Source organism: Hermetia illucens, chromosome 3 (assembly GCF_905115235.1).
Source record: "Hermetia illucens chromosome 3, iHerIll2.2.curated.20191125, whole genome shotgun sequence".
NCBI classification, from domain to species: domain Eukaryota; kingdom Metazoa; phylum Arthropoda; class Insecta; order Diptera; family Stratiomyidae; genus Hermetia; species Hermetia illucens.
Genome location: NC_051851.1, coordinates 92,469,747 through 92,483,898, shown reverse-complemented (window position 1 = coordinate 92,483,898; position 14,152 = coordinate 92,469,747). Strand labels below are relative to the sequence as shown.

At 42.1% G+C, this 14,152-nt stretch overlaps 1 long non-coding RNA gene across 1 annotated transcript; it reads left to right on the top strand.

Moving 5' to 3' along the window:
* The first annotated feature begins 12,463 nt into the window (after positions 1-12,463).
* Positions 12,464-13,410, top strand: LOC119652999. The gene is made up of 2 exons (XR_005249628.1): positions 12,464-12,500; positions 12,614-13,410. It is a non-coding gene; the product is annotated as an uncharacterized LOC119652999 (long non-coding RNA).
* The last annotated feature ends 742 nt before the right edge of the window (positions 13,411-14,152 follow it).

Below are 14,152 nucleotides of genomic sequence, written 5' to 3'. Positions count from 1 at the left end.
TCGTGCTTTCTCTCATGGCCTCTTCCCGCCATTTTCATCTTCACTCATGACTTCTCCATGGTCTACTGCTTCTCGGCAGTTTCGCTCCTGCGCTTTAGTCACCTCCTGACTGATCACTTCTGGTGATTTTCGAATATTCTGACTGGACTGCAACTTGTCAACTTCCTCCTGCCGTTTTTCAACTTCTTGCATCATCTCTTCCATCGGCTTTGGATCTCATTGGCGTTCTCACGTTTTATCACTTCCTTCTGTACACTCGCTTCCTGATTACTTGGCTCTTCATCTCGACAGACTACAATTCCCTCTTTTCTTTCCTGAGGTTCTTAAGGTGTATCTTCCAATCGTTTTGTAGTTTCTACTATTTGCTCTACTACTTCTGGAGTACCTTTATACTGTGATTTTTCATTTTCTCGGCACGCTACTTCCTGAGCGCTTCCCTTTTGTTCTTCGTTCACCTTTTTCCATTAAATATTTTTTTTCAACCATTCATTTTGACATCTCGACCTTCATCCCGACGTCTCAACCATTCATCTTGACGTATCAACCAGTCATCTTGACGTCTCGACCATTCCTCATGCCGTCTTTCAGATTCTTCTATCTTTTTATGCATAGCTTAGATAAAATCTTTTATACCATTGTTCTTCATCGCGATCGTTGTAGCTGCTTCCTTGTGACTCTCAACGGACGATATAGGCTCACACTGGCATTCACGTTCGTCGACATTAATATAATATATAATACCTCGCGACTCCAAAATTTCGCAAAGTCTCTTTTGTAATTCTACTTTGCTCCCATCTGTAGAGAGCCCCAGCAACGCCAGCTCACCTTTGAGTTGCTCCATACTTAAACCCTCTAATTTAACCATTCTGGATTACGCAATTCCACCGCTGTCACCAATTGTTACGAGTTTGCGTTTACGTACTTCTACCGCTGCCGCCAATTCCTTTACGTAATCCCGTTGCTGTCACCAATTGTTACGTTCTTAGCTATTCATACTCGTCACTAGTTACATTACATCCTTTACGTAGACTCACAAAAACCCGTTCTATAACTTTTATACAAGCGTTTATTAAACACTAAATTATACAACCGTACTGTATAATTAATTATAGAACAATTCTTCAACTAGTACAATTCGAGGCGTATTCAAACCCGACGCGAATAGTTCTAACTCTAGAACCAGACTGACTTTGTGGGTGGATTTCCGGCCCTTTTATACTACGCGAAACATTCCAGAAAGGCATGTAAACACTTTACTAGAAAACTACTTTGCACCTTTGACAAGAACTTCTTGCCGACATTAGAGTCATCTGTTAACAATTATCGTAACTAAATATTCGCCCTACTTTTATACAATTTTGGCGTCTTGGCTAATTGTCATTACTACGATTTACGTTGACGGCACACATAATTTTTCAAAGTGATTTTCGTCACAGTATTTTCTGGACAATTGCTTGGTTCGAAGGCCACCTGTTTTTACAACTAAGTTTTCTGTTAGCGAATGTGCATCATGTCAACCTTAAATCGTATTTTGCTCTGTAGAAAGCATTATTTTCCTCGCTGTGGGGAGAATAAAGTGCTAAAATATGTTAGGTATCAGCGCAGTGCTGACCAATGACACTTAGCCAACTGAACCAGAGTGTTTGCCATGATATGGTCAGCATAGGTCATTAGTTGAGTGAACAGGTTCATTATATTATCAAAAAATTAATCGAAATCAAAAAATCAATCAGATTTTGTTAGTCTCTATTCCGGGTCCCTGGGAAAATTCCGAGTTCCTTCGCGCCAGGCCCAACTTTCGAATGTGTACAATCGAAAGTTCCTCACATTAGAAAAAACAGCCTTTCATACCTGAAACGTCCAGTTTCCGGTTTTCCGAATTTTTAGTTGAGTCTTTGAAGGCAAGGAACTAGCTTATAAATAAGAATATTTTGCAGTAAACGTCAGAATTTGCAAATTGGCTTCGATTTACTTTGGGAGCACCACTTCATATGCGAAAGAGTTTTTACACACTCATTATATTGGGTTGGGGAAAAAGATTTGTGATCGAAATTTGACGCTTTATTTAATATACTTAGAATTATCCGATTTAAGTCAAATATGTGTGGTATTGTTCGCAAACTTATTGCCATTTACAAGGCAACTATCCCTCCCTTATAAAAATCCCTCCTTATTTGCAAAAAACTCAGACAGCAGGTTTTCGCAAGCCAACTTAGTAGCATCAAGAGCGTTTTGCATGGACCGGAAGAGATGGTAATCATTAGGTGCCATGTCGGGACTATATGGTGGGTGCGATAGAACATCCCATCCGAGCTCCCGTAGCTTCTGGCGGGTCATCAAAGATGTGTGAGACCGTGCGTTGTTCTGGTGGAACACAACAGCATTCCTATTGACCAATTCTGGCTGCTTCTGGTCAATCGCCTGCTTGAAACGGTCGAGTTGCTCACAGTAGAGGACCAAATTGAGGATCTGGCCATAGTTGAGCAGCTCATAGTGGATGATTCCCTTTCAGTCCCACCAAACACACAGTAAAACCTTCCTGGCCGTCAATCTGGGTTTGGCGATGGTTTGGGCCGGTTCGCCGCGCTTCGATCACGATTTTTTTCGCTTTAGGTTGTCGTCCGTGATCCACTTTTCATTACCAGTCACCATTCGCTTCAAAAATGTGTCGAATTCGTTCCGTTTCAACAGTACATCGCAGGCGTTGATTCGGTCTAAGTGATTTTTTGCGTAAACTCGTGGCCTACCAGTACGGGGTGTATCTTCGAGATCCACTGCACCAGAACGAAATCTATCGAACCAACGCTGTGCTGTGCGAATCGTTACAGTATCGGACCCATAAATTTCACAAATTTTTTCGGCCGCCTTCGTTGCATTCTTACCTCTCAGGTAGTAAAAAAGTAAAATATGACGAATTTCTTCCTTGGTGGACTCCATCTTTGACGCGCTATAACTTGAGACTGGAACGTACAACCGTAACCGATTGTCGTCTTCAAATCGCTGTATAGTATGTCCCGATGCGATAAGTATAATACAAAATATGGTTAAGTGTCGCCATCTATTGGCAAAATATGACATTTCCCCCAACGTGAAACATAAACAAATTGCAAAAAACCTTCATGGCTTCAGTTCTCTGGTGGATTTCAAAGCATGTCTTCTCTACTTTAGATAAATATTTCATTTTAATTTCAAAGCTGGATAAGCAAATAATGTGTTTACCAGACATTGCAGGAATGGATTCACATTCGTTTTCTTCTGAAATGGGAACGATGCAGATCGATTTAACTCTTCGGTTTTATTCACCAATGCTTCAGCCCCTGTTTGACCTAGTTGGTAATTTCTCCGTGCTTTCTCTAGCGTAATTTTCATCCTCTAGAACTATTGCATTGCCTATGGAAGGAGCTAGTTCGCGCCAACATTTTCATGACATCCTTGGCAAATACTGAACTTCTGGACGACATTCAGGAAGTCTCCTCTTACTACGCCTATGATATGATGCACTTAATTGGTTGCCAAGAGCTTTGCACTAAAATCGTAGTGGCATGAATTCGTTTGTTCAGCCTTGAATTTAAAGTGTCTTTAGTAAGTGTCTTTAGTGTCTATTAGTAACTTACTTTGGGTTAATATAACGAAGAGAGTAGGAATAGGGAGGTTAGGGTACGCGAACGGCTTTTTAGAATGCACGCAACCAGGAATTCCATTATATACATTTTGCTGTATATCATCCAGTTCATTTGAAAGTAACATGCTCAGTCTAAGATGTATTATTGAAAATTCTGACCTCTTGAAATTTTATTACTAATGACAGTATTTCAAAAATATACGGATATCACATTAATAAGCATTCCCTTATTATCAATTTTCCTGGAGGGTTTAAATTAATAGCTTTTCATGAAACAACCAGACTTACCGCACCTTCAGACATTTACATTTTGCCGTCTACCATGCCTCAGAATCAATGCAGGATCATGGTTCGTTTCAGGAAGTAAGAATTGAAGTATTTTATGTGACATTCCACAGAACTATGTATACTCACACAAAAAAGTCCTTTTCTCCTTGCCCACTCACTGTGCCGTGGCATTTCATTTTCCTTTGCTCCCACCAAATTTCTTCACATGTCAACTGTTCAAAAGTTAAAGGAGACATTACTTATGGCTGACAAACGGAAGCGTAGGCGATAAATATTTTCCGCTTTTGAATTCTCGATTTTTTCGCTATTTGGGCATTTGGCTGTTTTCTAGGACAAATGACAAAGGCCTTGTCACCTTCCAGGTGCGTGCCTTAATTATTTTTTTCTAGGGGTTTTTTAGGGCTTCTTTAGTATCATCCTTTTAATTTGACATAATGATGGCAATCTTAAGATACATGAATAATGGTATTGCCTACTAGACGAAATAACGAACAAAAAAGAGAATGGAATTATTTATATGTATGTTTGTTATTGTGCTGCACAAAATGTTATCCATTCACATTACGCTCATTAGCTTCTTTTTGACTCTATTTCTATTTCTCACAGGTGATTCTTGAATCCTGCTTCGGGCGATCTAAATATATGATTGCTGAGTGTATTATTGCAAATCTATTTTAGATTGTCAACTGCTTTAGACTTGTCCTTTTTAAAGGTGACCTCAGGGCGAGTCTACGTCTAGTTCGTTTATATCCTTAAACTAGTTTTCTTCATCCATCCAACTACTTTATTTCTGGATGTCACATAATATTAGTACAAATTTAAAGTTTTTAAAGTTTCGATTAATCGGTTTGGTTTGGTATAATAAGTCATCCACTGCTTCATATTAATCTGGAACGTAAGTAGATGAGCCCCGGGTCGAAATCGACTCCTGCAATGGAGTTATCATCCGATGGTTAGAGTGTGTTCTTGTAGTTTTCTTCAGTATGAAAACGGCTTGATGAGCACTACGAGGCTATGTTTTTCGTTCTCCGCAAATGGTCGTAATAGATAGCTTTTACCTAGACAAGGTGATTACTTACTTTGTTTGTTCCGCACTACGTAGGAATTGTGGATTTAATTAACGTTGCAGAACTTCTTCTTAGCTTGTCTGAGGGATTTGGGGTATAATATGGATACTCGTAGCAGAGAGTACGGTTCATTCATGTTTGTTTGCCTATCTCAATGAAGATGTGATTGAGCCTATGTTAATTTTGTTATTATCAGCACAGGGTTTAGTGTAATTTGTTGAATGGCTGATTTTCTCGTTTACTTGTTCAGCTTTCTATGGCTTGGAAGTAATATTTTTCATCATCCTACATTTAAAATGTCTTTGGCTTGATGAGCTTTGTAGTTTTCAGCTTTAATCAATAATGTAATGATATACTTTGACTTTAAAGATACTTTTGACTACGGCATGCATATCGATAAGTGGTAACTATTTTTCCTGTGTTATTTGCTAGGAGTCTGACCGTGGGAAAGGTCAAACTTCGCCTTTGATTAACCTAACCGTCCATATGATTGATCAGATATTACTCTCGTCAGCCTATAAAACAGGTTAACTGTGAAATCGTGGAAGCAGATTGATGAACGGAAGGCGTTGAACGTTGAAAGTGACGGGCGGCATGACGCGCCGCAGTTCCGATACCATTCGAAATCTCGCGAAGTTGAACGCAGTGCACGCCGCGATAAAAGGGAATTAGTTATAGCACACAGCACAACAAAATGATACACCCAAACCGTGTAAAGCTGCTGCAGTTGACGGTCTCCTTGCAAAGTTATTCATCGTTGCGCCTACAGTTTCAGTAGATCTGCTACTTCCACTCATACGGAAATATCTAGAAATCGGAAGCTTTTCTCAGAGAACGGAAGAAGGGGATGATCTTTAAGATTCCAAAGAAAGGCACCCGTTTTGTGTGTGACTTGCTTTTTCCGGAGGACGTCTTTCTTCACACACCTTGACCGCCTTGATGACATATGTTCGCTCTCTCACCAGATTATATATCAGATAAGTTCATAGATTTATTTGATATATTCACTGTCATTTTCCGCTGGCAATTCATTTTGAATTCCGCCGAGACTAGTCTTCTGATCAAAGACGTGATCATTTTTGTAATGACATTAAATGCGGTTTCTTGGTCGGCCGAATCACGGATCGCGCAATCTGTCTGCAAAAGAGATTCACAGTTCATGAGTATAAGAACTATAAAAGATGTGGGAGGAATAATAATCGGAGTTTATTTCATGACTAATTAGCACAAGGGGCACACAGTAACAAATAAGGTTAGCAACATAATGTTCATACATTCGTTCAATCCGAGCTGACATCCTGGACTCCTGTTCAAAGTTCTTAGCACAAAGTGGCTATGAATTGAGAAGAGCCATATTAGCGGAGATGCTTCAACAAAAACTATTATTCAGCCAATCGTAGGAGCTTGGTAACGGAAGGAATCGCCATCCTGGTGGTGTTATGACGGATTGCCAGTGCAAACTATTCAAGTTGAAAACGGGATGCTTCAAGTATGAATGGATTTGTAGGTTTTTTTGACGTATGACTCTTTACGGGATGGATAGCTCTGTGGCGCGGCAGGATTCGCGATATTCGAAATTTATTTCGAATTTTGCGAATACCAGCGGACAGATGACGTCACCGGCGCCACTCAGTTTAGACCTCGCCACAGGAGTGAAGAGAAGAGTGCCATGAAGGGGACGGCAAATGTCATTTTGTAACAAAAAAATGTGAATACTTACAAAAATGCTGTATTCGTTGGAGTTCGATTAAGGAAAAATAAAAATGTTCAAATAATTTATTATTAGATTTAAATATTGTAATATATAAAACAAAGTAATTTTAATTACCATTTAATTTAAATAACAAAAGAAAAGTGTTCTTAATTACAGATCAGTTTGTACAAAAATCGTAATGTTTATATATATGTTAGGTCGTTTGATTTTAATTTTAGTTCGATGCAGACTTACTATGTACGTTTGGTGTCTTAGGGTGCGGATAATTTACATGAAACTAACAACCCTAACCTACTGTAATCTTGATAGAAATAGTCGGTTTTCTAACAAACTTTCGAATGAAAGGATCAAAGTTGCAGTCTACATTACCCCATTGTACTTCTAGAATAAAGTGCAAGGGATTTCCAATGAATTTCCAAGATATTAATACATTTATATATTATTATTAATTTCATTGGAGCAGATATCGGCAGTGGGGTGTTACGAAGATGCATATGTAATCATGTAGCATAATATCATCTTCGTCATTTTTCGCCTGGGTAATTTCTGAGAATATAACTCTTAATTGAAGCAACTTCCTTCTAAGCCCGTTCCCTATCCTGCTTTGTAGTTGACGCTAAAATTGCTTCAGAAAGTAGTAATAAAGGCCTTTCACTTGATACTTCACATCGGTGTATTCTGCTTTCGGAGTATGGCTTTATGTGGTATCAAACGAAACGTCGCGAATAATACTTTACAAGATAGATTGACAATTGGCTGCAAAGTAGGAAAGTGAGAGGTGAAAAGTACAAATCTAACGTGAAACAGAACATATTTTCGGAAACTGTCAACCCAAAAGTCTGAAAAAAAGGAAGATGCCTCTATGAAAAATCTAAGGCTCGAAAGGCATCTTGTACTGATCTCAATTAAAATAAAGTTAATAATAACATATTTCTATATTTCCGGATTTAACTAAAAAGCCTACCTAAAATCATTCTGGATTCTGTGTGGGTATAACATAGGAAAGTTTGAAGGGATTCGGTACTAATATTCGTCATTATCAGCGGCGCAACAACCGGTATCCGGTCTAGGCCTACCTTAATAAGGAACTCAAGACATCCCCGTTTTGCGTCGAGGTCCACCAATTCGATATCCCTAAAAGCTGTCTGGTGTCCTGACCTATGCCATCGCTCTATCTTAGGCAGGGTCTGCCTCGTCTTCTTTTTCTACCATAGATATTTTCCTTATAGACTTTCCCTGCTGGATCATCCATACGGATTAAGTGACCCGCCCACCGTAACCCATTGAGCCGGATTTTATCCACAACCGGACGGTCATGGGTTCGTTCGTAGATTTCGTCGTTATCTAGACTACGGAATCGTCGATCCTTATTTAGGGGGCCAAAAATTCTTCGGAGGATTCTTTTCTCGAACGCGGCCAAGAGTTCGCAATTCTTCTTGTTAAGAACCCAAGTCTCCGAGGAATATATGAGGACTGGCAATATCATTGTCTTTTACAGTAAGAGGTTTGACCCTATGGTGAGACGTTTCGAGCGAAACAGTTTTTGTAAGCTGAAATAGGCTTTGTTGGCTGACAACAACCTTGCACGGATTTCATCATCGTAGCTGTTATCGGTTGTGATTTTCGACCCTAGATAGGAGAAATTATCAACGGTCTCAAAGTTGTATTTTCCTATCTTTATTCTTTCCGTTTGACCAGTGCGATTTGTTGTTATTGGTTGGTTGTTTTCGGTGCTGACGTTGCCTGCATATATTTTGTTTTGCCTTTATTGATGTGCAGCCCAAGATCTCGCGCCGCCTGCTCGATCTGAATGAAGGCAGTTTGTACATCTCGGGTTGTTCTCCCCATGATGTCGATATCGTCAGCGTAGGCCAGTAGTTGGGTGGACTTAAAGAGGATCGTACCTCTTGCATTTACCTCAGCATCACGGATCACTTTCTCGAGGGCCAGGTTAAAGAGGACTCATGATAGCGCATCCCCTTGTCGTAGACCGTTGTTGATGTCGAATGGTCTTGAGAGTGATCCTGCTGCTTTTATCTGAACTCGCACATTGGTCAGGGTCAGCCTAGTCAGTCTTTCTAAATTCGCCGGGATGGCGAAATCCCTCATGCTGTGCACAGTTTTCCCCTGGCCGTGCTATCAAAGGCGGCTTTAAAGTCGATGAATGTTTTTCCATCGCTTGCCGCAGAGAGAAAATCTGATCTGTTGCTGATTTGCCTGGAGTAAAGCCTCTTTGGTATGGGCCAATGATGTTCTGGGCGTATGGCGCTATCCGGCCTAGCAAGATAGAGGAAAATATCTTATAGATGGTACTCAGCAACGTAATACCTCTATAATTGCTGCACTGTGTGATATCTCTTTTTTTATGTATGAGACAGATAATGCCTCTTTGCCAATCGTCAGGCATTGATTCGCTATCCCATACCTTGAGCACAAGTTGATGAACCACTTGGTGTAACTCTTGGTGGTGGCAGTATTTATCCGTCCTCTTCAGTTGGCGGGACGTCTAACTCGCCGATGTTCTGGTTGTTCAGTAGCTCATCAAAGTACTCAACCTATCGCTCTAGCATGCCTATTCCCTTGGAAATCAGATTTCCTTCTTTGTCTCGGCAGGATGAGCATCGAGGTGTATAAGGCTTCATCTTGCTGACTTGTTGGTAAAACTTGCGCGCCTGGTGCGGTTGCCCCCTATAATTTTCTAGTTCACAGACTTGTTGGTTGTTCCAGGCTTCCTTTTTCCGTCTGTCAAGTCACTTCTCCGCTCGACGGAGTTCATGATAAGTCTCCTCTTTTGCGGCTGGGGCCAAGTATGTTTGTGTCGTACCCATGATAACGTTCGTCAGATGGTTGTGAAGATCATTTGTTGATGCTTCATGTCCAGGTCCTCTGTTGACTGAGGTTATTACGCCACCCATTTCCTTCTTATAGGTGTCGCGGAGGGTTGTGTTGTGGATGGCTTCAGTGTTAACTCTCAGACAGGATTCTGGGTGGTGTTGTTATTCGAGCTCGGAACACCATGCCAAAGAGATGGTGATTCGAGTCTATATTGGGCCCCCTATATGTTCTGACATTCATCAAGGCTGAGAAGTGGCGGCGTTCAATCAGCACGTTGTCAATTTGGTTGAAAGTGGTCCCGTCTGGAGAGGCCAACGTATGTTTGTGGACCGCTTTCGGCGCAAACCAGGTACTTCCAACAACCATTTCGTGTGACGCTGCTAATTGAATACGGACTCCTTCCCTACTTGTCTGTTAAAATCCCCAAGTATGATGTTAATATCATATCTGGGACAGGCTTCGAGGGTTCGTTCAACTGTGGAAGGTATCATTCTCCGGCTCTGCAGTCTCCTCTGTAGGGGCGTGAACGTTAATGAGGCTTATATTTCTAAACTTGCCTCGCAAGCGCAGATTGCATAACCGTTCGCTTATGTTTTCAAAGCCGATAACAGCTGGTTTCACTTTTTGGCTGACTCAGAAACCTACTCCGAGCACATGGTTTACTAGATGGCCACTATAATATATGGTGTAGTCGCTCTTCTCCAGGAAACCGGTCCCTGTCCAACGCGTCCAACGAATATCAAACAATATGGCTACCGTAATAACATGATTCCACATCCCTGTGGATAAGGAGCGGCTCTCTCACCTCGTCACACTTTGCATAAAAAAGGCGAATCATTTGGGAATAAATTGCATGCGGCGGACAAACCCACATATTCTCAATGAACTGAATTCTTCAAAAGAAAATCATGAAAAATGTGTAACGGAGACGGCTTTTTGCTATAATTCTACGAAATAGGCGATTCATCCATCATGAGAAAATTGCCTCTAATCTCTTACGTGCATCAGGAACGATGATGCTGAGGACTCTAGGAATTTTTGTATATTTATAGCAAAATATTCTGGTCCGATTTAGTCCCGGTTTGCGAAAAAAGGGAAACTGATTTTGTTAGTTCTATTCTGAATTAAAATTGTTACATCATACACACCCTCAAAGGTTGCTTTGGCAATAGGCTAAACACTGTGGAGATTCTCTAAATTACTAGGAGGAAAGTGTGATTTTGTAGTGAAGTTTGGCTGATTCCCATGGCTTTTGAGCATTTGTGAATTCATCATAGTTAGAATTGGGACCTACGAAAGACAACATGTTGTTGGTTGTTGTGAAATGAAGAATCAATAGTTAGAAATAAACGCTTAATTGGACAAAGAGTGATTCATGTTGTGAACAAGACTTTGTATGCATCTTTTAGATAATGGACAGATTTTTCAAAAGAAGTATTTAACATAACATATTTTTATTAAATATCAATATAAAAACCGTAGCAACAAAACATAATCAAGTATTTCAGTCGAACAAATAACCGGATAAACGCTTCAACGGGATTTCAATATTTTGAAACACTTCCTATACTATATTACTGCTTCTAAGTGCCGGGGTAGCGAGCCCACGAGATTTGCACCAAATTTTGGAGAAGTATTATTTCATATCTGCAACTTTTCTACATTTTTAAATTTTGATTTCTCTAATTTTTGTGCCAATTCTTCCTAAACGTGTTCAATAACGATCAGATCTGCTGACTGTGAAGGTGTTTTCAAAAATTTCGAGAAGTTATAGATGAGCCACATTTCAGCAACATTGGATCTTCGTCCTCCTCACAGAAAGTGATTTTATCTAATATTTTCGGCTCCTCAGCATTTTGGCTCGCACTTTGCATTAGGATGTGTAAATATTGGAATCTATCCATTTTACCGACTATAAAATAAATATTCCATATTCCTGCGCTGAAAGAACGTCCTCATACCATCACACCCTGCTTGACAGCGGCCCGAGTATTATGTGGATTAAACCCCGTATAAGGTTTCCGCCATATGTATGTTTTACCATCAGAGCCATGCAGATTAAATTGTGTGAATAATACCTGTATTATCTTAGAAAAGGTTAAACATGAATTGAGTTGTGTGCGGATAGCTGAGTGGTTTGAACACAAAGCTGTCGTACGGAAAGTCTCGGTTCAAATCTCGCTGGCGGCAGTGGGATTTGTATCGTGATTTGACGTCGGACAACAGTCAACTCAGCTGCGAATGAGTACCCGAGTCAAATCAGGGTAATAATCTCGGGCGAGCGTAATGCTGACCACATTGCCTCCTACAGTGTTACTGTAGTGTACTGTTACGGTCTTAAATGAAGTGCTCTAACACACTTCAAGGCTCTGATCCAATATGGATTGTTGCACCAATGATTATTATTTCCGAGTTTCCACAATCTCGGCAGATGCCGGATTTTACCAAATTCTAGCACTAACTGCCAAGCATTTAGGCTCGGACGATCCTACCTATTTAAAAACTAAAGGGGCGCTGGTGGTGGTGGCCGGTGGTAGGTTAATGAGAGAATCCGTCGAGAACTCCCCGCAACATCAAGCATGTATGCAGAATGATGTACTTCTGCATAGTGTGAACCAGACTGTCCCAGGACATCAAGGGAAGCCGTGAGGGATTTAGGTACAATACCTGTAGCTGACAATATTATGGGAACTACAACCACCCGCTCGAGACGCCAAACTTCCTTTGATTTTGTGGCGCGGCAGGATCTGCAGCATTCGAAATTTATTTCGGATGTTGAGGATGCGGACGGGTAGATGGCGCTGAACGTGGAAACTCTCCACTCACGCGTTTTCAGAACGCACCGGGGAAGTGGAGAGCCAGCGGTAAAAAAGTGCCGTTGGTTGGGACAGTAAGGACCGCATGGAAATAAGTCGGTCTCTTCTGTTCCCAACCGCGAGACAGATCACTTCAGCGCGAGTAATAAAAAAGTATTGTAAGAATTAAATAAAGTAAATCAAGTCAAATCTTTACAAGTCCAATCTTTTGATTTCTTTCAATCCGATCTCGACTTTTCTATTACGAAAATACCCCCGGGCATCTCACAAGAGCGAGCTTATCGTGAGAACAGTAAAGTTTCGATTCCGCCTCGTGAAGATCAGTTAAAGTGGTGACCCCGAAGAACAGCATCCTTGGGAACTCCAGCATCAGCGATCCCAAATAAATCGTTCCCACCAGTTGCTCCGCAACAAACAACAAAGGAAGGATCGCAGTGTTTTCCCAAAATCTCGATCTTCAGCCCGGTGCGCGTAGCACATTCAACGGATTGGCACTTTTCTCGCCCGAAAACGAGTCTTGCTTTCGCTGCGTTGCTACAACGTCGGGGATAGTACGAAAACATTTCGCTCAGTCATCGCATCGCGAGCGAATCACCCAGCGCGCCCAAGTAGAGCCGAGCGCGCCCACGGCTCGAGCTGTCTAAGTGCCACAGGCGGACATTTTCGTCGCCCTTTCCTCGTTGCTCGGCCGGTCAAGTCAATCAACTGTCGAATTGCGGAACTGGGAACTCACAGGAAGGAAACGGCAGGTAGAGTCACGTAGCAGGGACAGGAGTAGCCGCGGCAACGATCAGCAGTAGCGACTGCTTATCGCATTCACGCCAGCCCGAGCCGGGAATCAACAGATCGGAGAGCTGTCCGGCCGTCATCCGCCCAACTTAAGCAGCAGCAGCAGCGGAGCCAACGCATTCCGGAACTCTTGCTTCCTTGCAGCCGAGCGGAAAATCGATAAATTTTCAATTGAAGAAGTGTTTGCGTATTCTCATCAGCCTTTGTCAAAATAATTGTTTGAAATTGAAATATTATTTAAAGAAAAAGTGACAATAAAATTAAAGCCGCTGCAAGAGACGGCGTTGAGGTGTTTCAAATCGCAAGTTCTCTGTTTTCCCGGTGTTTTTGGTCTGCGCTGGAGAGCGTCCGCTTCGGTCGTCGTTTTCTTTTTCTCGTTTCGTGCGTGCATTTGTGGGTGCGGCCTGCCGTGTCGGTGTAAATTTCACCGCGTTTCAGTATAAACTCACCGCGTCTGCATCACAATATCGTACTTCTCGTTAGGAAAAATGTCGTTTGAAAATAAAGACGCGGCAGGCCCATCGGACCCACAAGTGACCGCCCTCGCCGTACGCGTTCCTCCTTTTTGGCGTCGGAACCCCGAGCTGTGGTTCGTGCATTTGGAAGCACAGTTCCAAATGTCCGGTATCACATCGGACGCGACCCGTTTCAACTACGCGGTGGTCGGCCTGGACGAAGAGTCCATACTTCTGGTGTCCGACGTAGTGAAGTCGGCATCGTATGCTCAGCTCAAGAGCGAGTTGATCAGGCGCCTGTCGGCAAGCGAGTCGGCAAAATTAGACCACTTGCTGGCGGGTTTAACGTTGGGTGATCGAACTCCCAGCCAATTGCTTCGTGAAATGAGGCAATTGGGTGGGAGCAAGATCGGCGACGACCTGATCAAGTCGCTCTGGCTGCGTCGGCTCCCGGAGGGCACCCAGGCGATCCTAGCCTGCGTCTCCGGTTCCTTGGAGGAACTAGCAGCAACGGCCGATCAAGTACAGGAGGTGTACGTTCGCCCAACCATAGCGGCCGTTCAACC